The following is a 26,901-nucleotide window of genomic DNA, read 5'->3' on the forward strand; positions in this document are numbered from 1 at the left end:
CCAGCCATCTTCTGTCTTAAAACGCCTTCCCAAGAACATGCTTCCCACGGAAGCTTCCTGGGGTTGGAGTCTTTAGCTGTTAATCCACCCCACAACTACCTGGAATTAGCCAGATTCTGGTTTGAACTGCAAATTACCACCCAGTTACCTGAGCATATTTGTCTGCCTCAAACGGTTTAAGCCAGAAGTAACAGGGCTTGTGCACGGCCGTAAGGTAACTGTTGCTGCACTACCTACTGAAATCACTTGAAGAAACTGGATAGGGGTAATGAGGTTACTGATTCTTGTTCTCGCCCGAAATAACAAACAGTGTACTGCTAGGCATTTCTCCCCGTCTTTGATTGATTCTCCACCCTTTTAGTCTCCTCTGGAAATGCACATTGACCATCCTTGTTTTTCTTCTCACACTACACATTAATTAGGCAGTATTTTTCTCTTCCACAATGCATGTTAGTCAAGGTAGCCCATATCAAATAGCTTATAAAACAGCAAAGTTTAATTATAATAGATTTTAGGGTGAATAAATTTACGTAAAATATGATGGCAATATAAATTTGAGGTTTTCTTTTCTTTTACTGGTTCAATTAAGAATGTGCTTTGGATAGCTCTTTAACTGTTTCATTGAATGTACACACTAATTCACTGATCTGATTGGATAGAGAACTAGGAATTAATTCATTAGAAGTATGTCGTGAATAGCAAATACTTGTCTGATTACTCTTTGCATTTTGCTAACATTGGGTAAGGTTTGTAAACATTGATGGGAATATGATACTTTATAATATTGCATGAAACAGTAGATGTAATCCTTCCATCAATAATTTTTAACAAGATTTTACTCTTTAATTTTACATATACAACTGAAAGACACTGAGAACAGTTAAAAGAAATTAATGAGGAATGGTGAAGGATATCTCCTTGGGTAGTAAGAATTTGCCTGTTTATTCTTGTAAAAGATTTTTAAAAACTGGAGAGAATTTCCTGTATTCTCCAAAATCCAGGTTTTTGCAAGTTTTAGGCTGAAACTTGCAACTTGATTCATTCATTTATTTCAAGTACTTTTATTTAATCATTTCTATGTTTCCTCCTTTGATATATATTTTCTATTTTTATAATATATTTTATGGGAAACTGATCCTATTCTGCTGTAGTTAATTATAATTTCATATGGACTATTATATGTAAAGGGGGTTTGAATCCTGCAGAACCTGGCAAAAAGGAACGATAGTGTTAGATACCACCCATGTGTTGACCCTGACAGTCTGTCTCATTTGATTTGATAAACCAGCTGTACGTATGGTGGGGAGGAAAGTGGGGAAAGATACATACTGTCAATTCTGAATAAAGCAAATAAGGTCCATCATACTCATCAAATAAACTAGTGTCTTAGAGGGGCACACTCATTGACTCATGGAGAAATAAGATCAGGTGTCTTACAGAATTCTAGGTTAGAATACTAGAAGTTGCTATAGGTAAGGAAGTGAAGAAAGCTCTCTTCCATTATGATAGTGGTTTTCAAGTGGTGACAACTTGACCCCATGGAACTTTTGTCAATGTCTAGAGATATTTTCAGTTAACACAATCTGGGGGTAAAGGCAGCTACTAGTATTGAGTGGGTAGAGGCTAGTGTTGCTGCTATATGTACTAAAATGCAAAAGAAGACTCTCCCACAGCAAAGAATTGCAGAGCTCAAACTGACAATAGCACCAAGGCTGAGAAGCCCTGACTTATGAGTGAAGAGAACAGTAAACAGAGTCTACTAAAACTGATGATTTCCTTATATTGTCATCGAAGTCACCATTTCCCTCCTCCTTCTTTGAATCACAGTCATTATCCACTAGGCTTATATCCAGTTATAATGACTATCAACACAGTGCACAACAATTTTTTCCCCCAAATTCGTTCAGGGATCATCTTAAAATAAATGGTGTACCTCTTTAAAATGCAGATTCATGGGCTTCTTCATTAAATATAGTTTTTAGCAAGAAATTCTGAAGATTTTTTATGCATCCAAGTTTGAGGACAAAGGTTCTACCATCATCTCACAAAATAACCAGCGAGACAGAGACCTGATCATATATGTTCAACCACGACCTTAGTAAAGCAGGGGTTCAGCATGATTCCTCTGTCCATTGTTAATTAATTAATTCAAAACTATTTATTAAGAAACTGTTATGTCAAGAACTAGGCCCGGAATTAGAAATACAATGGTGAACAAGTCTTACTGCCTTGGTTTCTTTGTCTATAAAAAAATAGGATAATAATTCTGCTTAGTTTATAAAGTTTTTTAAAGGATTAAATGAATTAATACACAGATATCACTTGAAACAGTGCCTGGATAATTAAAATTACTCAAAATTTTAATACTGTTACCTCACTGATGGTCGGTTTCAAACCTAATTATTCATTCCAGTCTCTAGTATAGCACCTGGTACAGAAGAGTTAATTTGTAAAATGTACAGTCTATTAGAAAGAAATGAGATAATTAGGAGACACTGTTGTGCTCACCCTACCTTCAACATTATCTTGATATTGCTTTCTCCAGAACAAGGAGAAATTTTGAGTTGTATTCTACCTCTCCTGATACACTTTTCTTCACATGACCAAAACTCTATACTTCAACCAATGCATCAGTTTCAAGTTCCTAAACTTATCCCTCAAAATCATCCATTTTTGTTTTGTCACAAGCTATTCCTTAGGAGACCTTTCCCTCTTCATCATCTATTTAATCCCTGTTCATTCTTTCTGGTTAATTTTATGGGCCTTTTTTTTTCAAAGAGCCCTTTACTGATTGTTCATTGCACTCTAGTCTGCGTTACAGAGATGTCCTATATATAACAATGTTTAATAATTTTGAGCATTAGCTGTGTTCTCAGGCATTGTTCACCAGTTCTAGGTTATGGGTGCACACTGTTATCTGTCCTCCTAAAGCAAATGCTTTATTTCTGCATCATGGAATGTATTACATTTTTGGGAACTGTCTGTATTTCTACCTAAACTTCTAGTTCTGTTTTAAAATTTCATATAGTAAGGATTGATACTGCTTATCAGATCTGGTATTATGTCATGTGCTTAACAGTATATGTGCATATTTGATTAGCACCTCTCTCTCCATAGAATGTAGCTCTATGAAGGTAGGGCCTTAATTTGCTTTCATCACCTGTGTATTCCTTTCATATGAAGCAGTGGCTAGAGGGTAATAGGAAGTCAATAAATATTTGTAGAATGAATATAGATTCAATGCATAATGTACTAAACAAGCAAATGAATAACTTTAACATATATGTTTTATATATATGACATACATATATATATATATGCTATGAAGGGATCTCTGTTCCTGTGTAGTGGTGTCTAATGTTCAGATCCAAGTAGACAAATTCCAGATTCTGATACTTGACTTATTCCTCCCCATGAGACCATGAGGAGCAATTATTTTTCTGATCCACTGCTTGTCAAGACCAAAATCAACAAACCCTGCCATTTCAGTTTATATAATCAGATTATTTTTTATAATGAAACAGAGGTGATGACCGGCACAAAGATATTTTAAAAGACTGAAAGCTTGCACTCTTTCTTTGCCAACCTGTTCAATCTCCTTAATCCTGTACCTGGCCTCCAGAGTGCTGCCAAGATATAGTCCAGAAGTTAGTCCTTGATGTCAGATAGGAATGGATCACTGGCTTCTAATTTAAAGACCAATGTTGTTTTAGCTTTTTTGTTTCTGTATTAATAATTTCTGAATCTGAACTTTCATCACTGATTATCTCTACTCTTTCTTATGTCTTCTGTGTTTTCCTTTTACTTGATTTTCCCACAAACATGTAACTGTGCTCTCGTGTCTAATATTAAAGTACACATATACACCATCTTTTCCTTTTCCCCCCTCAGCCATCCATGCCTTTTTAAAGCCATCCTTCTCTTTTCACCAGCCACTCACTCACTAAACTCTCTGATCTAGCTTTTGCCCCTGTGACACTAATGCCTGCATGTTGCTAATCCAGTAGAGGTTTCTAACGCTCACCTGTGTGATCTCTCATCTGCATTTGGTCATCCCCTCTTTCTCAAAATATTCCTAGATGTTATTATATTATTTTTTCCCATTCATCTTTTGCTAATTCTTTCTAGGCTTCTTAACATGCTTTTTCTGCCTTGCCTCAACACTTTGGAGTTCCTCAAATATTAGACTGACCTCTTTTCTTTTTGCATCACACTATCATCATTGGCAATCTCATCTATTATCAAATATTTATATATTATTGAAAGAACTTAAAAATATCTCCTTAAATCATATTGCAAGTCAAAGAAGTTTTATTGGGCTTCATACACATAAATCTAAATAACACCAGCTAGCTAGCCCAACTAGAGATCTTACAGTTTTTTCTTTTCCCTTGACATATATGTCATCTAATTTATCACAAGCTTTTAAAAAAATATTTCCAAATCTTATCTTCAAACTATCCAGTGTAAATAGATTGTGTAACCATAGGTTCATACATAAGGTGGCCTTGGTTCAAAACCAAGATCTTCTATTTGCTTATTTTTTCAATGCCTTAGTTCTCATGTGGTTACTGTAAAAATTACATTAGTTAGTTTATATGAAACACGTAAAAGAGGGCCTAGCACATACTAAATGCTCAGTTAATCTTAGCAAGCATTACTACTGCTATTGTCAATACTCATCTTCCTTCTAGCTCTACTGCCAATTAATCTAAGTGGCCATCAAACCACTACAGTCACCTTCCATTTCTGATCTTGTCTACCTTTTACTTATTATTTATATAACTACTAGATTGCCCTTAAAAAAGGTGAAAACCTACAATTCTGTCCATTTTAAACCATTCAATTACTTCCTATTCTAGTTAGAACAAAATGCAATACTATTATCATGGCCTGTGAGATGCTGAAGCTTCTGGCCCCTACGTCTCTCTCCTGCTCCATCTTTACAGTTCTCTCCTCTTCTCAATATGTTCCAACCAGAATGACTTCCCTTTAGACTCTCATTGCCATGCCTCATTTTCACTCAATGGTTTTGTAGATGATTTTTCTATATCGTAATTATTTCACCTCACCTTTCACCCTTCCTCAGCTATTTCCTTGTCCTATTTCCACTTTCAGCTTCACTAGCCCATCCTTAAAGAAATCTCAGTTCTCCAATTTAAATTAACTCCACCATTATAACATCTAATAACACCCAGCACTTTTCGTTCCTGATATTTGATGTATTTTAAAATTAATTGATTCATTTAATTCAAGAGATAGTCACTGAGCACCTGGGTTTCAAGCACTCTTCTATGTACTAAGGATGCCATAAATGCAAAAAGCAGACGGATTTTTATGCTCTCATAAAAAGCATTCTATTGCATTCTGTTAAAATTTCTATGATATAAATTTTAGTTTTATTCTTAAAAATATTTTTACAACCAGTCTAATTTTCATCTCTTTTCTAAACTGTAACTCATTGATGGCCAGTTATTATTGTTTCTTTCTTTATTTACACTATCCCTAGTCTAGAATAGTCTCCATCACAGCCATTTATTGAATGAATAAATGAAGAAAGGGATGAACTGAAACATTTCTACATTACTATCTCTATAATTCGGGTATTATGTTCCATTTCTGTATACTCAAGTTTCTTTCCTATAAAAAGCTAGGATATTAATATGAAATGTGCAGAATTGAGGTAATATTATTATATAATTAAAAAAATTGTCTACCAAATAACTGTCCCCAATAAATGGTAGGGATGTGGAGTCAGGAGGGTAAACCCCTGCGAGCATAATGAATCATGCGGTTATGCTATCTTTGCAAAAAGAAGAAATGCAGAGTCAAGTAACATAAATTTATATTCTGCTTACACTAATTATTTTTGTGATTTTTGGCAGATCCTATCTCTCTGAACTTTAAATTTCTCAATTACAAAATGAAGTTAATGATTATTTTTATCATTACAGGTGAGTATGAAGATAAAATAATTTTAATGCAACTCCTTGTAAACTATTGTGATGCAGAAATATAGTTGTTAATATTATTGCTATTACTTTTTGATGATCAGTACAAAATGACAAGAATCAGAGAAGGCATAATAAAGAAACACAAAATATCAAGAGTTAACAATTACATAGTCCTTGTAGTTTGCTACATATCATATATCTTAATTGATTTGGATAACTTTGCTTATTTAAATCCCACAACAATCCTATCAGGCAGTCACCAGTAGTTTTCCTTTATTTTGTAAATAAGGAAACTGAAGAGAGGAGGTTTAGTAAGCTTCCCAGGTCACAAAGCAACTATATAATTAAGCTAAAATTTGAACCTAGAGAGTCAGGTTTCAGAGCCCAGGTTTCGAACTGCTACGTGAAAGTGTACTGAACAGCAGACGAGTCATGATATCTGCTTTAAAATAAATTGTTCATATTTCTGCCAAGGCCACCTTTTCCCCCTCAGATAAACCAACTTGGCTATTTCAGTGACTACATACCAGGATATCATTGTTGTGAAAACCTTTCATATTTCACTTTAAAGGGCCATGCCATAAAAATGTCAAAAGTGTGAAGAGTTTTTAAAGAATGGTCCTCATGCAGCCATGTTTCAAGAGAATATAATCCTGTTTAAGATATGAGACTTACAGGAAAGATGTCCAGCACTGGGAGATTTATTGTAGCCTGACATTTAATGAAAACCCTAAAGGTTTTGATGGAGCTTTATGATATCAATTACTCACTTACCTCATATGTAGCCTAATATATTTTATTTTAAAAATGCCTTCCTTGCAGAACTGGCATTGAAATAATAGCCCCCAGGGCATCTTTGAATGGGTCCCATCCACTACCTAACTCCCTAGTCATCCAATTTATAGCCTGTGATGTGTCTATTTATGTGGCTTTGGCTAGCAGCTAAAGAATAATATAATTTCCTATGGTTGAAAGGGTCCAGAGAGAAAGAGAATCTTCTTATACTTGCATATTTTCACCCGCATTTGTCTCACGGTAGCTTCCGGTCCACCAAAATACTCAGCAACTACATATAAATACCGCCAAATTATTTAGAGCCCCATGAGGAGGTACCATGCACGCCAAGAGAATTGCCAGTGTTTATTGATAGAAATCTGTGGAGCCCATATGGAAATGAGTTCTAAGTCAGTTGGATCAGATTGAAAAGACTATAAATGTGTTCAAATGATTGGTACACTAAACAAAGATTCTGAATTCAATATATTAAACCAAGAAGCTAAAGAGTGTTTCTGACACTTTGCTTCACTAGCTGACTAAACCTTTACTCAAAGGTAATCTATAATAATGAAGTTGAAATGTCCTTAGATCTGCAAAGCAGTTATCCAAAGTTTTAGGAAAAAATGGTGGTTAGAGTGGGTTGGTCATGTAAGACCTGTTAGCCAGCCCCACTAATGCATTTATGAGGCAAACTACAGCAGATTTAAAGAACTCTATGGTGGCTATTACGTAAAGGCCAGGGATGATAGTAGGAAATAGTATGATCAAACTGGATTCCTGAAATTCAATGGGAACAGTGGGATCTCAGGAATTCCCTGTATTCAATGAGCATAAGATTCCAGAATGGCAGGGGCCAATTGGCAACAATAATAAGAGATAAAATGAGCATCATCTTAAGAGTTAATGTGAGCACTAAATTTAATATTACCGTATTGGAAAGAAGAACCCTAGCAGTAGACAGTGAAGTTTGACGTGAAAATATCCTTGGCGTTAGTGTTATAGATCAAATGTTTGTATCCCTCCAAAATTCAGATGTGCAAATCCTAACTCCCAATTTGATGTTAAAAGAAGGTGGGGGATTTGGTAGGTAATATATCATAAAAATAGATCCCCTGTGAATAGAATTAGTGTTCTTACAAGAAGAAACATGAAAGTGATTTTTCTCTTGGTGACGTGAGAATACCACTAGAAGATCACCATCTGCAAACCAGGAAGAGTGCCCTCACCAGATACCAGATATGTTGGCCCCTTTATTCTTGGACTTCCCAGACTCCAGAAATGTGAGAAATAAACTTTTGTTTAAGCTGCTAAGTGTATGTTATTCTGTCATAGTAGTATGTAACTAAGAGAGTTAGCTAATTTATTATGTTGTCCTCAGAACTGAAGTAGGTGATTGTTCTACAAAGTCTTATTGATGTGTATAGGCAGAAAGGCAATAGATCTGATAATGAGAGATGTGATTTCAAGTACCACCGTGATGTCCAAACCTCCTATCCAATTTTAGTTGTGGACCAATTTATGGACCCAGACTATCTTAATAAAGGAGAGTGTAGGTTCCTTTAAGTAATGATGTGTCTATACAATCAAAGAATTGTACTGAAAATCTACTTCCTAGTCTTCCTCCAAGAAATTCTGCCACTATTTATTAGAGTGACTGAATATTTTAGAAAGGGAATAACCAGTCTTTTAGGGACTGTAATGCCCTGGCACAAGCTAACAGAAATGTTTGGGTACTCAAAATGCCACTGTGGTCTAGTTGTCATAGTAAGGACCTATGAATATCAGGTGATAACTGTGATTATGGTTGGGTCCACAGGAGGCCTATGTCTCTCTGCACATATCCTGTGGCTTTATCCTAATTAAAAATGTGCAGTGGTAAGAAACATAGAAACTGGCAGAACACAAAAGGTTTTTTGACCTATGGAGACAAAACCAAGTGGAAGCCATAATAACTACTGTCACCTACCAACATAATAAGAAACACATAAGACCACATGTTTGCCTCATCTAGGACTTGAAAGGTGAAGGAGTGGTATTTCTCATCAAATGTACATTCAGTTTTCTTATTTGTTTTGTATGGAAGGCAGATGGATAAAAGAAAATGATGGTGGATTAATAAAAAATGTAATTAGGTAATGATTTCACTTGTAGCTGCTATCCCAGATGTGGTTTTATTGCTGCAGTTAATTAACAATCCCCTGACACCTGGTATGTAGCAAACATTTAGTGACAAGACCCATTAGAAGAAGTCTACTTTCAGCTGAGAGAGTTAACAATACACTGCCAACTGACAGGCCTCAGTGCTAAATCAAACATCCAGCCCCATGACATAATCTAGACTAAAGGTACGTTTATTGGCTTTCTGTTTTATAAAACATCATACTGTTCCATTACAGGGATGACACCATGCTGATCGGATCTGGTGAACATGAAGAATGATATACTCTAGAACTTTCATAAGACACATACACACAGGGTAGAAAAAGAATCTCATAAAAAAATCAGGGGCCTGGTACCTCACGATATTTCTAGGGTTTCAATGGTCTGCACATGTCTAGATACACCTGTGAAGTTGAAGGGCGATTTGCTGCATCAAGCTCTTCCTATCATTAAGGAAGAAGCTTATCTCTTTCAATTTTGGAGGCAGTATATACTTTATCTAGGTTTATTACTCCAACCTATTTCCAAGTACGCTTAAACTCTGTTTTGCATTAGACTTTTATTCTTTTTATTAGGACTCAGAAAAAAAGAAAGCTTGCAATAAGTTCAGACTACTGCACAAGCTTCTCTCTCACTTGGGCCACAGGATACTGAAGATTCAATTATGTTTGGCATGATTGTAGCAGATAGGGTTACTGTATGCCCCTTTGGGGAAGATTCTTATTGATAAATCGCAAAATATACTTTTAAACGTTTAGAACAAAGCTATAAGCTAAACCTAAGATTATTATCCCCTTTTAAAGAAATAATTTCTGGCTTGCTACTGGTATCTAGTAGAGATTGAACACTTACTATAAGCCACCAAGTTGCCATATAACATGAGCTACTCATAATGAACTAATATTGTCTGATCAACAAATAATAAAATAAAAATTGACAGAAGTCAATCATAAAGGGCACGTGGTACATATATCAGGCTTGAGTGGTACCTGAAGATGTAGAAAAGCCCCATGAGCAAGTCAGCCAGATGTCCATGGACCTTACTCTAGCTTCATTTCACCACATATTAACCTTAACCCTTAAACTTAACTAGGAGTTTTCTAATACTGTTTAATTGAGGAAAGAAAAAAATCAGTCTTTGTCTACAAATGATTCTGTAGGATTGACTTGAACCACCCAAAAAGAAAACCATAGTTGTACAATTCTACTTCAGGGTATCTCTGAATAAAATGGTAAGGAAAAAAATCTTCAGTAAGTTCAAAGAGTATACCTGTTTGCAGTTTTTTTCTTCCTGAAATGAGAGCTAGTCAGAGATAGCATCTACATCAATCCTAGACTATAGCCAAGGGTCAGATACTTGGAAGGGACACAGTTTAAACTTGATAAAAAGTAGGAGTAAGGGAGAAGAATTTGGACAGATCTCTATAAATGGGCAGGGAGTCAAGATATTATTTTTGTTCCATCTGTGAATTCTCACTAGATTAGCTTCAGCAGAGGAAGATACCCATAATCAGGTGAACAAGATCATCTGTTGTGTGGATATCAGTCACTCCCATTCACCAGCCACCCCTGTCCATATGGAATGTGCTCTTAAAGTAAACAAGGCAGCAGGGATGAAGGTTACACATAGATTCAACAACATGGAATTTTACTCACCAGGTATTGTCTGACTTGATGACTGTCTAGTCTATTTATAGCAGAACCTCATATTTAGCCCAATAATGGTTACATCCTCTAAGACTATCAGTCAGTCACTTTGTAGCAATGGAGAAAAGACTCCCTATTCAATAAATGGTGCTAGGATCACCAGCTAGCCATATGTAGGAGACTGAAACTGGACTCCATCTTTTCACCAAATGCAAAATCAATTGAATCTGGATTAAATACTTAAGTATAAAACCTAAAACTATGAAACCCTTAAAAGAATACCTGGAAATACAGTTCAGGACAGAGGCCCTTGCAAAGATTTCATGATGAAGACACTAAAAGCAATTGCAACAAAAACAAAAATTGACAAGTGGGACTTAATTAAACTAAAGAGTTTCTACACAGCAAAAGAAACTATCAACAGAGTAAACAGACAACCTACAGAATGACAGAAAATATTTGCAAACTATGCATATGACAAAGATCTATAAGGAACTGAAACAAATTAACAAGCAGAAAATGAACAACCCAATTTAAAACTTGGTAAAATAAATGAACAGATGCGTCTCAAAAAAAGACATACATGTGGCCAACAAGCATATGAAAGAAAATGTTCCACATCACTCATCATCAGAGAATTACAAATCAAAACCTATATAAGATACCATCTCATACCAGTCAGAATGGCTGTCATTAAAAAGTTTAAAAATAACAGATGTTGGTGAGGTTGTAGAGAAAAGGGAACACTTATACACTGTCGGTGAGAATGTAAATTAGTTTTAGCCACTGCAGAAAGAAGTTTGGAGAATTCTCAAAGAACTTAGAACTACTGTGTGACCCAGAAATCTCATTACTGGGTATATACCCAAAGGACTGTAAATTGTTCTACCATAAAGACACAAGTATATGTATGTTCACTGTACCACTATTCAAATAGCAAATACATTCAAACAACCTAGATGTTCCTCAAAAGTGGACTAGATAATGAAAATCTGGTACATATACACCATAAAATTCTGTACAGCCATAAAAAAGAACAAAATCACGTCCTCTGAAGCAATATGGATAGAGCTGGAGGTCATTAACTTCAACAGATTAACATAGGAACAGAAGACCAAATACCACATGTTCTCATTTATAAGTGGGAGCTAAACATTGAGTACACACGAACACAAAGAAGGAAACAATACACACCAAGGCCTACTTAAGGTGGGAGGGTGGGAGGAGGGTTAGAACTGAAAAATCAACATCTGTTTTTCTGTACTTCTACTACACTGTATATGTGGTCTATTTATAGCAATTTGTATTTTTATTATGGTGATATTTTTATTTTTATTTTATTTTATTTTACTAAATAGAAGACTGTGTCAGGAACTCATTTCTCTCTCTCTCTCTCTCTCTCTCTAAATTATTTATTTATTTATTTATTTATTTAAGATGGAGTCTCACTCTGTCACCAGGCTGGAGTCCAGTGACCCAATCTCGGATCACTGCAACCTCTGCCTCCTGCGTTCGAGCGATTCTCCTGCCTTAGCCTCCCGAGTAGCTGGGACTACAGGTAAACGCCACCATGCCCAGCTAATTTTTATATTTTTAGGAGAGATGGGGTTTCATCATGTTGGCCAGGATGGTCTCGAACTCCTGACCTCATGATCCACCCGCGTCAGCCTCCCAAAGTGCTGGGATCACAGGCATGAGCCACCGCGCCCAGCCAGGAACTCTCTCTTTTAATTTTGTGTCCCTAGTACCTAGCAACAACAGGCACACTCTTGTGTATGAAAAAATTGGATGAAAAAGAGAATGAAAATTTGTTGTCAATTATCTATTTATCTCAATTTACCCGTCTAATACAGCTTTGATGTTTCCTATAAATCTCACATTGAACTGTAATCCCCAATGCTAGAGGTGGGGCCTGCTGGGAGGTGTTTGGGTCACGGGGACAAATCCCTCATGGGTTGGTGCTGTCCTCATGATAGTGAGTGAGTTGTCATGAGATCTGGTTGTTTAAAAGTGTGTGGCACCTCTCCCAACCCTCTCTTGCTCCTGCTGTCATGTGATACACTGTTTCCCCCCTTTGCCTTCTTCTAAGAAGCCCAAGGCCTCATCAGAAGCTGAGCAGATGCTGGCACCATGCTTCTTGTACAGCCTGCAGGACCATGAGCCAATTAAAACTATTCTCTTTATAAATTACCCAGAGTCAATTATTTATTTACAGCAACACAAGAATGGTCTAACATAGTATCTACTTGACTATCATCTGCAAAATAACAAAATTTAAGTCATGAAAACATAGTAAAAATTAAAGACGTGTCAATTGATTTGAGTGCAAATGGTGAAATATGTAAGGGTTAATATGAGAAGAAATTACTCATTAGCAATTGAGATATTTCAAGGCTTTGCTACAAATTAGTTGTTCATAATTATGATATATTGCAGTATTGTTGGACAAAACCAGACTTGAAAGTTAATCAGGGAAATTGTGTCATATCTCATGGGTAAAAGAGAGGAATACATTTGTCTGGATATCTAGGGTAGTGACAAAGAACAAGAGTATGCCAATTAATCTCTGAAATATTATGAGGCACATAAACAAGGAATACAGAAACAAATGGGGGGAAATTCACACTAAAATGTTTTGCAAGTAGAGTAGCTGGAGAGGAGTAAGCCTCTACAGATTTATACGACATATATGCATAATATTTTAAGTATTTCTCCAAAATCAAATACTCGATTAATACTACAGATTTTTAGAGCCCGTTTCAGTGATCATACACAGTGATCATACACATACACATCATACACATTATGATCAGCTCTGTTATTCTCTGAAAATTGAATTTAATTTTAGCAATATGCTATTAGTTATTTGAAGTCAGTATTTCATTTAGTAATAGTCCTTTAATTACCGCTAAAAGTGCCTATGAATTATTCTGCCCAAAATAAATGGTTGAAACGGTTATAAAAACATGAAAATATCTGTCATAGTCTTCAAGAATAAATTTATAATCACTAATTTTATTAAAAATAAGGTTAAATTAAAGAATATGTTAGATAATGTATTACCTTTATAAACAATGAAAAGTAGACACAATAATTGTTTACTCTTGAACCAAAACCTGGCTGCTCCAAACTTGGCTGTTTAACAGAAAGACCTAGTGGAGCCTGTAAAAATAAAATTCCTCCACTTGGTGCAATCTGATGTAGAGTTTCAATAGGTGAAATCTTGAAATATGTACATTAAAGAAGCTTCTCAAGAGATTGTTATGTAAACATAGGCCTGCATTTGAAACTGCTGATACCAAATACAGTGGCAAGATGTAGTCACAATATATTTTTTCAGTGAATATATAAATGAATTATATGATTTTTAAATTTATCATTTTCTAAGAATGTTAAAATATTTCCTAGAATTTAAGTATTTATATGGCAATATAATCCTTCATACATGGGTGAACTACGACCTCTTAGAGCTGATGACCTCTTAATGAAGTGATGGATGAGATTCATAGTCTCTGAACTCCTCTATATAGAAATATTATGCATTCTTTTTTTTTCTGAGATTAGATTCCATCTCATTATTGATGCAGAAAGTATTTGACTACATATAAAGCGCTCCTTTAAAGGTTAAAAACTAATGCCATAGGTATTTATATAGCCATTTATTTGCCTGTATACTGATCTTTATTCTGGACACACAACCAACCTCATTTAAATTTCAAGTCTCAGTGCAATTATCACAAACCTGTAACCTTAGAATAAAAAAAAAAAATACAGTATGAGTAAGAAACAAGATCAAATACTGCCATTTTCCCACATTACTTTACACATGTACTAGCCTTAGAGGTCTGGTTTTTAATTTTTTACATAATGGAATTCAAGACAGAGATTGTTATCTTGAGATAAGTTTATCAACCATTCATACAGCTCAACGGAGCACATTGCTAGAACTTGCTCCTGACAAGTATGCAGGAGGGCCATCATTTTGATGTCCTTGTAGTTTACATTCTTCACCCTGTTAGGTAGCAATACTTTGTATGAGATTCGAAGTTGGTAAATCAATCAAGCAAGGAGAGTACAGATTAACTTGAACAATGTCACCCTAAAGGGAGATTAAAAAGCATCTTCTTCAAGATAGTGAAAAACATGAGGCTAAGAGATAAAGTTTACTTATATGAGGGATTGATGAAATTGTTTTGAAAAATCATGATGTAATTAAAATGGAATCAGAATGGCTTTAAAAACTATTTAGGTATGTAAAATAATGGTTATTTAGGTACAATTTACAAAGGATAAAATTCATCCTTTTATGTATATGATTCCTTTGACTTTGACAGTTTGTAACCACTGTCACTGTGAAGATACAGAGCACTCCCCACAAATTTCACTATGCATCTTTATGGTCAGTTCATTCCAATAGCCAGTGTCTAGAAATTACTAACCTGAATTCTATTCCTACATTTTTGCCTTCTCCAGGATATAGTATAAATGGAATCATAAATTCTGTAGTCTTATGTGTCTGTTTTTTAATTTAATATAATAAATTTGAGATTCTGCCTTATTATATATTATTAATATTTTGTTCCCTTTATTGCTGAACAGTCTTGTATTGTACAGATGTCCCAAGGTGTATTTATTCATTAAATAGTTAATAGATATTTACCTTGTTTCCAGTTACTGCTATAAACATATCCATTCTCTTGGGTAGATGCCTGGAAGAACAATTTCTGGGTTCATATTACATTATATACATATATACATTTCAGATATTATAAGTAAAGTATTAAACTGCTCTCCAAAGCAACTGTACCATTTTGCATTCCTAGCAGCAATGTATGAGAGTTGTTCCTCATCTTCATCACCAATTGATGCCACAGTTTTTAAAAACCATTCTTATTTATGTGTAATAAAATCTCATTTTGGTTTTTATTTAAGTTTCCCTGATAAATAATGATGATTTTGCATGTGCTTGTTTATCATCTATATCTCTTTTATAGTGAATAATCCATTCAATTTTAACTTTTAGTATTATTTTTTATATCTCTGTAGTTTTTAGGGTACCTGTGATTTTTGTTTACATGGATGGGTTCTTTACTGGTGAATTCTGAGATTTTAGTGCACTCATCACCTGAGGAGTGCACACTGTACCCAAAATGTAGTCTTTTATCACTCGCCCCACTCCTCCTCACCTCCAAAGTCTGTTATATCACTTTGTATGTCTCTGCATCCTCATAGTTTAGTTCCCACTTATAAGTGAGAATATATGGTATTTGGTTTTCCATTCCTAAGTTACTTCACTTAGAATAAAAGCCTCCAGTTCCGTCCTAGTTGCTGCAAAAGACATTCTTTCATTCCTTTCAATGGCTGGATGGTAGTCCATGGTGTATATATACCACATTTTTTTTTTATCCACTTGTTGGTTGATGAGCATTTAGCTTGGTTCCATATCTTTGCAATTGTGAATTGTGATGCTATAAACATGCAAGCGCATGTGTCTTTTTCATATAATGATTTCTTTTCCTTTGGGTAGACATCTAGTAGTGGGATTGCTGGATTGAATGGTAGATCTACTTTTAGTTCTTTAAGGAATTTCTGTACTGTTTTCCACGGTGGTTTTACTAATTTACAATCCCACAAGGAGTGTACAAGTGTTCCCTTTTCACCAGTTCCATGCCAACATATATTGTTTTTTGACTTTTTAATTATGGCCATTCTTGTAGGAGTAAATTAGTATCTCATTGTGATTTTAATTTGCGTTTTTCTAATGATTCCTAATGATACTGATTCCTAATGATAATGATTCCTAATGATACTGAGCATTTTTCAAGTTTTATGACTTTTAATTCATCTTCCTTTGAGAAATGTCTGTTCATGTTCTTTGCCCACTTTTTGACGGGATTTTTTTTTTCTTGCTGATTTGTTTGAGTTTTTTGTAGATTTTGGATACTAGTCCTTTGGCACTTGCATAGGCTGTGAATATTTTCTCCCATTTTGTGGGTTGTCTGTTTATTCTGCTGATCATTTCTTTTGCTGTGCAAAAGATTTTTAGTTTAATTAGATCCCATTTGTCTATTTTTGTTTTTGATATCTTTTCTTTTTGGGTGTTGGTCATAAATGCTTTGCCTAGGGCAACGTCCAGAAGAGTTTTCCCAATGTTATCTTCTAAAGTTTGTATGGTTTGGGGTCTTAGATTTAAGTCTTTGATCCACCTTGAGTTGATTTTTGCACAAGATGAGAGATGGGGATCCAGTTTCAGTCTTCTACAAATGGCTTGCCAGTTTTGCCAGTATCATTTACTGAACAGGGTATCCTTTCCCAAATTTGTCTTTTTGTATGCTTTGTTGTAGATCAGTTGGCCATAAGTATTTGGCTTTATTTTGGGGTTCTCTATTCTATTTCATTGGCCTATGTGACCATTTTTATACCAGTACCTTGCTGTTTTGGCAACTATGGACTTGTAGTGTAATTTAAAGTCTGGTAATGTGATGCCTCCAGACTTGTTGTTTTTGCTTAGTATTTATTTGGCTATGTGTGCTGTCCTTTGTGATCCAGAAGAATTTTAGAATTGGTTTCCCTAGTCCTGTGAAAAATGATTTTTTTTTAGAAGGAGTCTTTCTCCATCACCCAGGCTGGAGTGCAGTGGCACAATCTCAGCTCACTACAACCTCTGCCTCCAAGGTTCAAGCAATTCTCCTGTCTCAACCTCCCAAGTAACTGGGACTACAGGCAGCTGCCACCATGTAGCACACAGCACCTGCTAATTTTTGTATTTTGGGTAGAGATGGGATTTCACCTTCTTGGTCAGGCTGGTCTCAAACTCCTGACCTTAGATGATCCACCCACCTCAGCCTCCCAAATTGCTGGGATTACAGGCATGAGCCACTGTGTCTGGCTGATGATATTTTGATGGAAATTTCATTGAATCTGTAGATTGTTTTGGGCAGTATGATCATTTTCACAGTATTGATTATTCCCATCCATGAGCATGAAATATATGTTCATTTATTTGTGTCATCTATGATTTCTTTCAGCAGTGTTTTGTAGTTTTCCTTATAGAGATATTTCACCTCCTTGGTTAAATATATTCCTAGGTATTTTATTTTGTTCTGCAGTTGTTGTAAAAGGGATTGAGTTCTTGGTTTGACTTTCAGCTCGGTTGTTGGTGTACATTGATTTTGTGACCTGAGACTTAACTGAATTTGTTTATCAGATCTAGGAGCCTTTTGAATGAGTCTTTGGGGTTTTCTAAGTATATATCATCAGTGAATAGTGAAAGATTGACTTCCACATTTCCAAGTTGGATGCCGTTTCTTTCTTTCTCTTGCCTGATTGCTCTTGCTAGGGCTTCAAGTTCTATGTTGAATAGAAGTGGTGAAACTGTGCATCCTTGTCTTGTTCCAGTTTTCAGAGGAAATGCTTTCAACTTCTTCCCATTCAGAAAAATGTTGGCTCTGGGTTTGTCCTAGATGCTTTTATTACTTTGACTTAAATCCTTTCTATGCCTACTTTGTTGAGGATTTTTATCATAAAAGGTTGCTGGATTGTATCAAATGCTTTTTCTGCATTTATTGAGTTAATCATATGTGTTTTGTTTTTAATTCCGTTTATGTGATGTGTAACATTTATTGACTTACCTATGATAAACCATCACTTTATCCACTTAATTATGATGTGTTATCTCTTTGATGTGCCATTAGATTTGGTTGTATATTATTTTGTTGAGGATTTTTTTCATCTATGTTCATCAGGGATATTGGTCTATAGTTTTCTTTTTTTGTTATCTCATTTTTTGGCTTTGGTATCAGGGTGTTACTGCCTTCATAGAATGATTTAGGGAGGATTCTTTCTTTCTCTATCTTTTGGAGTATTATCAGTATGATTAGTACCAACTCTTCTTTGGATGTCTGATAGAATTCAGCTGTGAAGCCATCTGGTGCTGGACATTACTTGTTGGCATTTTTTTTTATTACTGATTTAAACTCTCTGCTTGTTATTGGTCTGTTCATGGTTTCTATTTCTTTCTGATTGAATCCAGGAAGTTTGTGTGTTTCCAGGAATGTATCCATTCCCTATAGATTTTCTAGTTTGTGCACATAAAGATGTTCATAATAGCCTTGAACTATCTTGGGTATTTCTGTGGTATCAGTGGTAACAGCTCTGGATTCATTTCTACTTGAGCTTATTTGGATCTTTTCTCTTCATTTCTTGGTTAATCTTGCAAATGATACATCAATTTTGTTTCTCTTTTCAAAGAACCAGCTATTTGTTTCATTTAACTTTTGTAATTTTGTTTCGATTTTATTTCATTCTGCTCCGATCTTTCTTATTTCTGTTTTTCTGCTGAGTTTGGGTTTAGTTTATTCTTGCTTCTCTAGTTCCCTGAGGTATGACATTAGGTTGTCAATTTGTGTTCTTTCAGACTTTTTCATGTCGGCATTTAAAGGAATGAACTTTCCTCCTAGTACTGTTTTTACTGTATCTCAAAGATTTTGTTAAGTTGTGTCAGCATTATTCATTTCAAAGATTTATTTTTAATTTCCATCTTGACTTCGTTAACTCCCAAATCATTCAAGAGATTACTGAATTTCCATGTATTTATATCTTTTTGAGGATTTCTTCTGTAGTTGATCTCAAGTTTTATTCTACTGTGATTTGAGAAGATACTTAATATAATTTTGATTTTCTTAAATTTATTGAGACTTGTTTTGTGGCCTACAATATGATATATCTTGAAGAATGTTCCACTTGCTGATGAGAAGAAAGTACTTTCTGCAGTTGTTGGGGGAAATGATATGTAAACATTTGTTACATCTATTTTTTTTCTGGGGTATAGTTTAAGTCCATAAATAATTTGTTGATCTTCTGGTTTGAAAATCTGTCTTGTGCTGTCAGTGCAGCATTGATGTCTTCCACTATTATTTTGTTGCTGTCTATCTCATTTCTTAAGTTCGGTAGTAATTGTTTTATAAATCTGGGAGCTCCCGTGTTAGGTGCATAAAAGTTTAGGATTTGTGATAACGTCTTGTTGCGCCTAACTTTGTATCAGTTACATTAAAGTCTGTTTTATATGACATAAGACTAACTAATCCTCTTTGCTTTTGGTTTTCATTTGCATGGAATATCTTTTTCCACTTATTTACCTTGAGTTTATACGAATCCTTATGTGTTAGGTGAGTCTCGTGAAGACAGCAGATATTTGGTTGTTTTTTTTTATTCGTTCTGCCATTCTGTATCTTTTAAGGGGAACATTCAGGTGATTTATATTCAATGTTTATATTTAGGTATGAGATATTGTTCTATTTATCATATTATTTGTTACCTAGGACCTTTTTTTTTTTTTTCCATTGCATTATTGTTTTATAGGCCCTGTAAGTTTTATGCTTTCAGGAGGTTCTGTTTTGGTGCATATTGATTTTTTTTCAAGATTTGGAGCTCTTTTTAACATTTCTTGTAATGCTGGTTTTGTAGTGAAAAAATTTCTCAGCATTTGTTTGTCTTAAAAATACTTTGTTGCTCCTTCATTTATGAAGTTTAGTTTTGCTGGATACAAAACTGGTGGTTGACAATTCTTCTGTTTAAGGAGACTAAAGATAAGGATACGTAAGAAGATAGTGTGATTCTTATGTACCTTGGTGTGATCTTTTTGCCATGAATTTCCTAGGAATTTTTTGAGTTTCTTAAATTTGGATATCTAAATAATCTCTAGCAAGGCCAGGATAGTTATCCTCAATTATTCCCTTAAATAAGTTTTCCAAACTTTTATCCTTCTCTACTCCCTCAGGAAAACCAATTACGTAAGTTTGGCCGTTTTACATAATTCCGTATTTCTTGGAGAATCTATTCATGTTTTTGAATTTTTAAAAATTATTGTCTAATTGTGTTAATTTGAAAACCTTATCTTTGAGCTTTGAAATCTTTATCCTTGTTCTAGTCTATTGTTGAAGCTTTCCATTGAATTTTTATGTATTTATGTCTTTCATTTTCAGAAGTTCTGATTGATTTTTTTATCATATCTATCTTACTGGAAAATTTTATATTCATATCCCAAATTGTTTTCTTTTAAAATTTTGTTTATTTTGGCTTTTACCTTTCTCCGGCTTTTACCTTTCTGTGGCGTCTCTTTAAGTAGTTTAATAATCAAACTTCTGAATTCTTTATTTAGTATTTCAAATATTTCATCTTAGTTTGGATCTATTGTTGGGGAGCTAGTGTGATATTTGCAGAGGGTACCATAGAACCCTATTTTGTCATACTACCAGAACTACTTTTCTGGTTCCTTCCCATTTGAGTAGACTATTTTTTCAAACTTTTCTTGATTTTATTTTTGACTTGGCTATATATTTTTTAATTTCTCTTCTTCCCTCTTAACAACATGACTTTAATGTTTATAGTTTATTCTAGCCTATTTTGGTTCTTGGTGATTTTAGGGGTGAAGACTCTGTCTGAGTTCCTTAGTTATCGAGAGTCTTTGTTGGCTTTCTCACACATTGGGTGCAGTAGTTATGTACTGCTACATCCACAGTATGTGTGTGTAGCAAGTTGACTGTTTCCTTTGGGGTTGAAATTGCAAGAATCCCTTGAAGTGTATCTCATTCCCCTATTGTGCATACTTTACTTATTGATTTGTTTTTTGCCCAGTACTTTATTTACTGAGTTGATGGATCATTCTTCAGGCCAGTATGGGAGGGATTCCTGGATAGGAACTAGTTGTAGCTAAAGCAGGTGGGTAGATGCAATGCCCCATGGTGGGCAGAAGTCCCAGCCTTGGTGAAAGTGGCTGGGAGAGCTCTCAATTTGATATACTGAGGTTTTATCAGGATAAAGGATGGAAATTACTTCATCTCCCCTGCCAGACAGGAAAGCTATCCACCTCCCAGTCTCACTGCTGTCTCAGTGTTCCAGCTATTGAAATAAAACAGATGTCTCTTTTTGTCTGTAGAAAAGTTAATGTTCCAAGTAGAGAGGAATTGTGATTCTGCTTCTCATGCAAGCCTGAACCTTTGGGGATGCAATCACCATGAATTGTTCCAGAAAGGCTCCCTATAAAGTGCATTCACACTGAGTACCCATGGGAGAAGCCTCAACTGTGTCTGCAGTGGTGGACTATGAGAGAACAAGCATCATTCTCCAAAATTCTTCATGAGCACAAAGGCTGCGTGCCTGTTGGAGTAGAAGTGCAGACTCGCCCTGCTGTGCCCAGCACTGCAATTGTGTCTCTGCTGTAAGAAACTTCTCACCAGCAGAAAAATATGAGACTCGAGACCTACCATCCATATTCTTTTGTTCCATTGGGTATTCCCTTGATATGGTGCTCTCTCCCTTCCCCTAAGAGTAGGAGTTCCTGAGAGCTTAACTACAGTGATTGTTATTGCTCTTTTGAATCTAGCCACCCAGAGGGACTGCCACATTCCAGGTTGGTGCTGAGGAATATCTGCAAAGCATCCAGTGATGTGACCTGTCTTCATGTCTCCCAGAAGTGGGTACCAGCATCAACTCTAATGGAAGTGTCAGAGTAGTGAGTTAGACTCTGTGCAATTCCTTGGTTATAGATTGGCTTAGTGTGCTGGCTTTCTTGAATGCTTGTTATAATTGCAGTGAATTTGTCACATGGACAGACTCAGGACCTCTGGTTAGCCAGGATGTTGCAAGCAGTGGTTATAGCTGAGGTTACACAGCAGTATTCTCCTGCATGGGCACAGTGTGATTCAACCTAGAGGTGCTGTAATGGATTGTCAGTTGGCCTCCAGCCAAGAAGTGGTGCTTGCATCAGCTGTGGTAGTAGCAGTGGGATTTGAGCTTGCCCTAAGTTTCCCTGGCAAAGTATTTTGGTTTCTCAGGTGATGGGTGGAGCTATAAAGCTCCCAAAGTTTATGTCCTTTATTTTAAGCTACCAGAGTGAGTGGAAAAGCAAAACTACTTGGGAGCAGAATCAGGAGGCTGTGTACTCTGACTCTCCTTGGCAGGGACAAGCAATGTCCCCAGTGAGGGTCAGGATGTCGTTCTTAGGCCACTGGGGTAATGTTCCAGAGGGGACTATAACTGTCTATTCTGCACAGAAGAGTTCTCAAAGGAAGTGGGGACTAACAGGTGTCAGTAAGCCTCACCCAGCTCCCATGCAGCTGGCAAGGCAGATCTCACTTCTGCAGTGCTCCCCTAACAGCACTGGGTTGAGATTCAGGCTGTCTATGGACAGAACTCAGACGTGCCCCAGGCCATAAGCCTTCCCAACAGAGATAGCAATCACACCTTTCAGATCATGCCCTCCCTGTCTGCCTGCAAGGCCAGGTGCTCAGCTCTTGCACTAGTGTCTGCAGTTCACTTCCTGCTTGTTCCTCAGGTTCTGGTTAAGGGAGTTCATTCCCACTTGAGATTATATCACAAAATTCAATTGGGAGCTTCTTTCACCCTGCAGCTCCTCCCTGAGATAGTTGACTGACTTCTCCAACGGCCCCTGTGAAATATAACCAGGAATGGCTTCCCTGGGTCCATACTGGAGACTGGAAATGCCTGCAAGGCACTTCCTACTGCTGCTTCTACTTTCATATTTCTCTTCACTTCCAAAATCAGTTTCAGCTCTGGATAGGGGTAAGGCCTTCTCCCATGATCTGAATTTTCCAATTCCTCAGTGGGGATTTGTATTCTGGAGGTAGACTCTCCCCCTCTTACACTTTGGCGACTTACATTTTTTTTTCCTTTCTTATGGAGTAGGCTATAGTCTGCTGCTTCTTTCAGAGGGTCTGTGGATTCTTTCAGTTTTCCTGTTAAGTTCCGGCATTGCTTCCTGGAATAAAGCTTACAGTGTGAATCTCTATGTGCTGTTCTGTCCTTTCAAATGAGGGAGGCATGCTAACACTGCCTCCAATCTGCTGTCCTGGAAAAAGTAACAATTTTTCATTTTTAATACGTGTATTTTTCTTATTATTGTTGTTATTATTATTATTACTACTAAATCATGAGAGTTCTTTATGGATTCAAGATAGAATACTTTTAATAAATATATAATTTGCCAATTTTTCCCCAAGTCCGTATCTCATCTTTTTTATTTTCTTTACAGTACCTTTTGAAGGCCAAATGATTATCATTTTTATGAAGTATAGTTATCAATCTGTTTTTTTCATTTGCACTTAGTGTGTTTTGAAAACTATTTGCTTAATCCAAGGTCAGAAAGATTTCCTGTTACATCTTCTTCTAAAAGTTTTGTAGGTTTAAGGTTTAATTCGAAAGTCCAATTTATGTTGTTTCTATGTGTCAATCTGACTGCAACATAGAGTATGCAGATATTTGGTTAACCATTATCCTGGGTATGTCTGTGAGGGTGTTTCTGGATGAAATTAACATTTGAATCTGCAGACTGAGTAAAGCAGATTGCTCTCCTCTATGTGGGTCAGCCTCGTTGAATCTTTCAGAGGTCTAAATAGAACAAAAATGTGGAATAAGGAGAATTTGTTTTCTCTGATGTTATATTATATACAATAAATAATAAAGATAACATAAAACATTTACATTAAAAGTGAAAAGACACTAGAGAAAAATTCATGAAGCAAAAAGCAGATTCTTTAAACAGATCAATAAAATTTATAATCTTTAGCCAAACTGATTACAAAATCAAGAGATGATTCAAATGACTCAAAACTCAGGAAAGAGAGAACATCTGTAGCTCCTACAGATGTTAAAGCAAACTTCGGCAAACTTTTTCCAAAAACAGATCAAAAGTAAGTATTTTAGACTTTTGAGGCCATACACAGTCTCTGTTGCATATTCTTGTAATTTTGTTTATTTTTAGAACTCTCTAGAATGTAAAATAATTTTTACCTCATTGAGTATGTAAAAGCAGGTAGTGAGACTGATCTGGCCAACCCCACATTAAAAAGATAATAAAGAATAGTTATGAACAGATTTAGGCCAATGAAAGTAGTAAATAAAATGCACAATGTATTTCTGATAGAAAAATGTCCAATGTTCATTCAAAAAGAAATTGATAACAGGATTGATTACATATTTATTACAAAGATGGAATTTGTAGTTAACAACCTTCGAGCAAAGAGAACTTTATGCCCAGATGACATCATTGGCAAACACTAGCAAACACCAAAAGAAGAAACAGCATCAGTGATACACAAATTCTTCCAGGAAATAAAATTTTGGAATTTCCAATTCATTTTACAGGAGGGGGAAAAAGGCCTACTGAAAAATATCCCTCAAGACTCTTACATTAGTTTCCTCTGGCTGCTATAGCAAATTACCACAAACATAATGAATTGCAGCAAAAGAAGTTATTCTCACAGTACTTGAGGTCAGAAGTATAAAATCCATATCGACAGGCCTAAATCATATTGTTGGCAGAGCTGTACTATCTCTGGAAGTTTTAGGGGAAATTCATTCATTGCCTCTTCCCAAAAGGTGAAGTCCTGTTAAGAAGAGCTTCCTGGTAAATGAATCTCATTTGTTTGGGGGTCCTCACCTATTCCACACTGACATGTTACTCTGAAATTAGCCTTTAATTACTTCTTAAACTTGTAATTGATTTTTCCTTATTCAATTGTATGCTGATGTCCCTTTTCTTCTGTGCTTTGCTAAAAGTGAAATAATTCTTATGTCTCATCTGTCCTTTTAGTTTACTTAGGAAATCAGTTTACTTAGTTGCCTTGTAACCTTAGCTCTCTGATAAGCTCAAGAAAAATACTGATTTTCAAATTATTCATCTTTTATTGATTTTAGGATGGTGATGACATTCTTCACAGCTTCTTACCTACTAAGCAGAAACAAAAGTCTACACTTAGTTAAAAAAAAAAAGTCGGCCGGGCACGGTGGCTCAAGCCTGTAATCCCAGCACTTTGGGAGGCCGAGACGGGTGGATCACGAGGTCAGGAGATCGAGACCATCCTGGGTAACACAGTGAAACCCCGTCTCTACTAAAAATACAAAAACTTAGCCGGGCGAGGTGGCAGGCGCCTGTAGTCCCAGCTACTCGGGAGGCTGAGGCAGGAGAATGGCGTGAACCCGGGAGGCAGAGCTTGCAGTGAGCTGAGATCCGGCCACTGCACTCCAGCCTGGGTGACAGAGCGAGACTCCGTCTCAAAAAAAAAAAAAAAAAAAAAAAAAAAAGTTGCTCTTTGTCACATGACTGAAGGGGAAAGAAAACAGAAAAGAAGAAAAAACAATTGCACAATTTCTGAAAGGAAGGGATTAGTGTAATTACATTCCATTTGAAGAAGTAAAAATACCATATGTTTTCTGCAATTACATATTCAAAATTATTTAACTTAATTCAATGGTGTAGTCTGAAAGTGAAGAACACCTATATAACTATCAAAATTTAAATTAACACAAATCTTATATAAGCATCAAGGAAAACAAAGTTTATACTGAATACAAGTAATTAAACTACATATGTACTATTTTAATCATGTGTGTCCCTACCTTAAGAACACTGACAAAGGCCGGGCGCGGTGGCTCAAGCCTGTAATCCCAGCACTTTGGGAGGCCGAGACGGGCGGATCACGAGGTCAGGAGATAGAGACCATCCTGGCTAACACGGTGAAACCCCGTCTCTATTAAGAAATACAAAAAACTAGCCGGGCGAGGTGGCGGGTGCCTGTAGTCCCAGCTACTCGGGAGGCTGAGGCCGGAGAATGGCGTGAACCCGGGAGGCGGAGCTTGCAGTGAGCTGAGATCCGGCCACTGCACTCCAGCCTGGGTGACAGAGCAAGACTCCGTCTCAAAAAAAAAAAAAAAAGAAAGAAAAAAAAAAAAAAAAAAGAACACTGACAAATAAAAATCTATGATGGTTGATCATCATCCAAGAGACAAAAGCATACATTTATGCAATTGAAGTTATTCGGAAAACAGATGACAAATCAAATTAAGTAGCAAAATACGGTAACGATCGCTGCAAAGCTCCCTGTGGAAAATAAACTGCTATTAACAAGTAGAAAAGAAAATTTGTTTTCTTTTAGCAATTATTAGAATGAGAAACGTTATTGAGAAAACGTTTTATAGTTTATATTCTCTGTTCTTGTACTTTTCTAGGCAGGTAAGTATAAACAAATTATTTAGCACCATAGAGTTCAAAATATAGAGGTGTAAAATTGTTAAAATACTTATTTCACATATTATTAATTGGTATGCAAAAACACTTTGCAATTTAAAACATGCTTTAAAACTGTAATTAAAAATAAGTAGAAATAAAAAATTAGTAATAAATACACATTTAAATACAAAATATTAGATTATCATGATAAAACTGAGAATACCAACAATGAAGGAATCTATGAATTAGTATATGCATATTATATGCCAATCACACTCTTATATATCTTATTTAAATTTTCCCATTTAAAATAAATGTATAAAGTTTGTCTGTGTT

This window comes from Macaca mulatta, chromosome 5 (genome assembly GCF_049350105.2).
Source record: "Macaca mulatta isolate MMU2019108-1 chromosome 5, T2T-MMU8v2.0, whole genome shotgun sequence".
NCBI lineage: Eukaryota > Metazoa > Chordata > Mammalia > Primates > Cercopithecidae > Macaca > Macaca mulatta.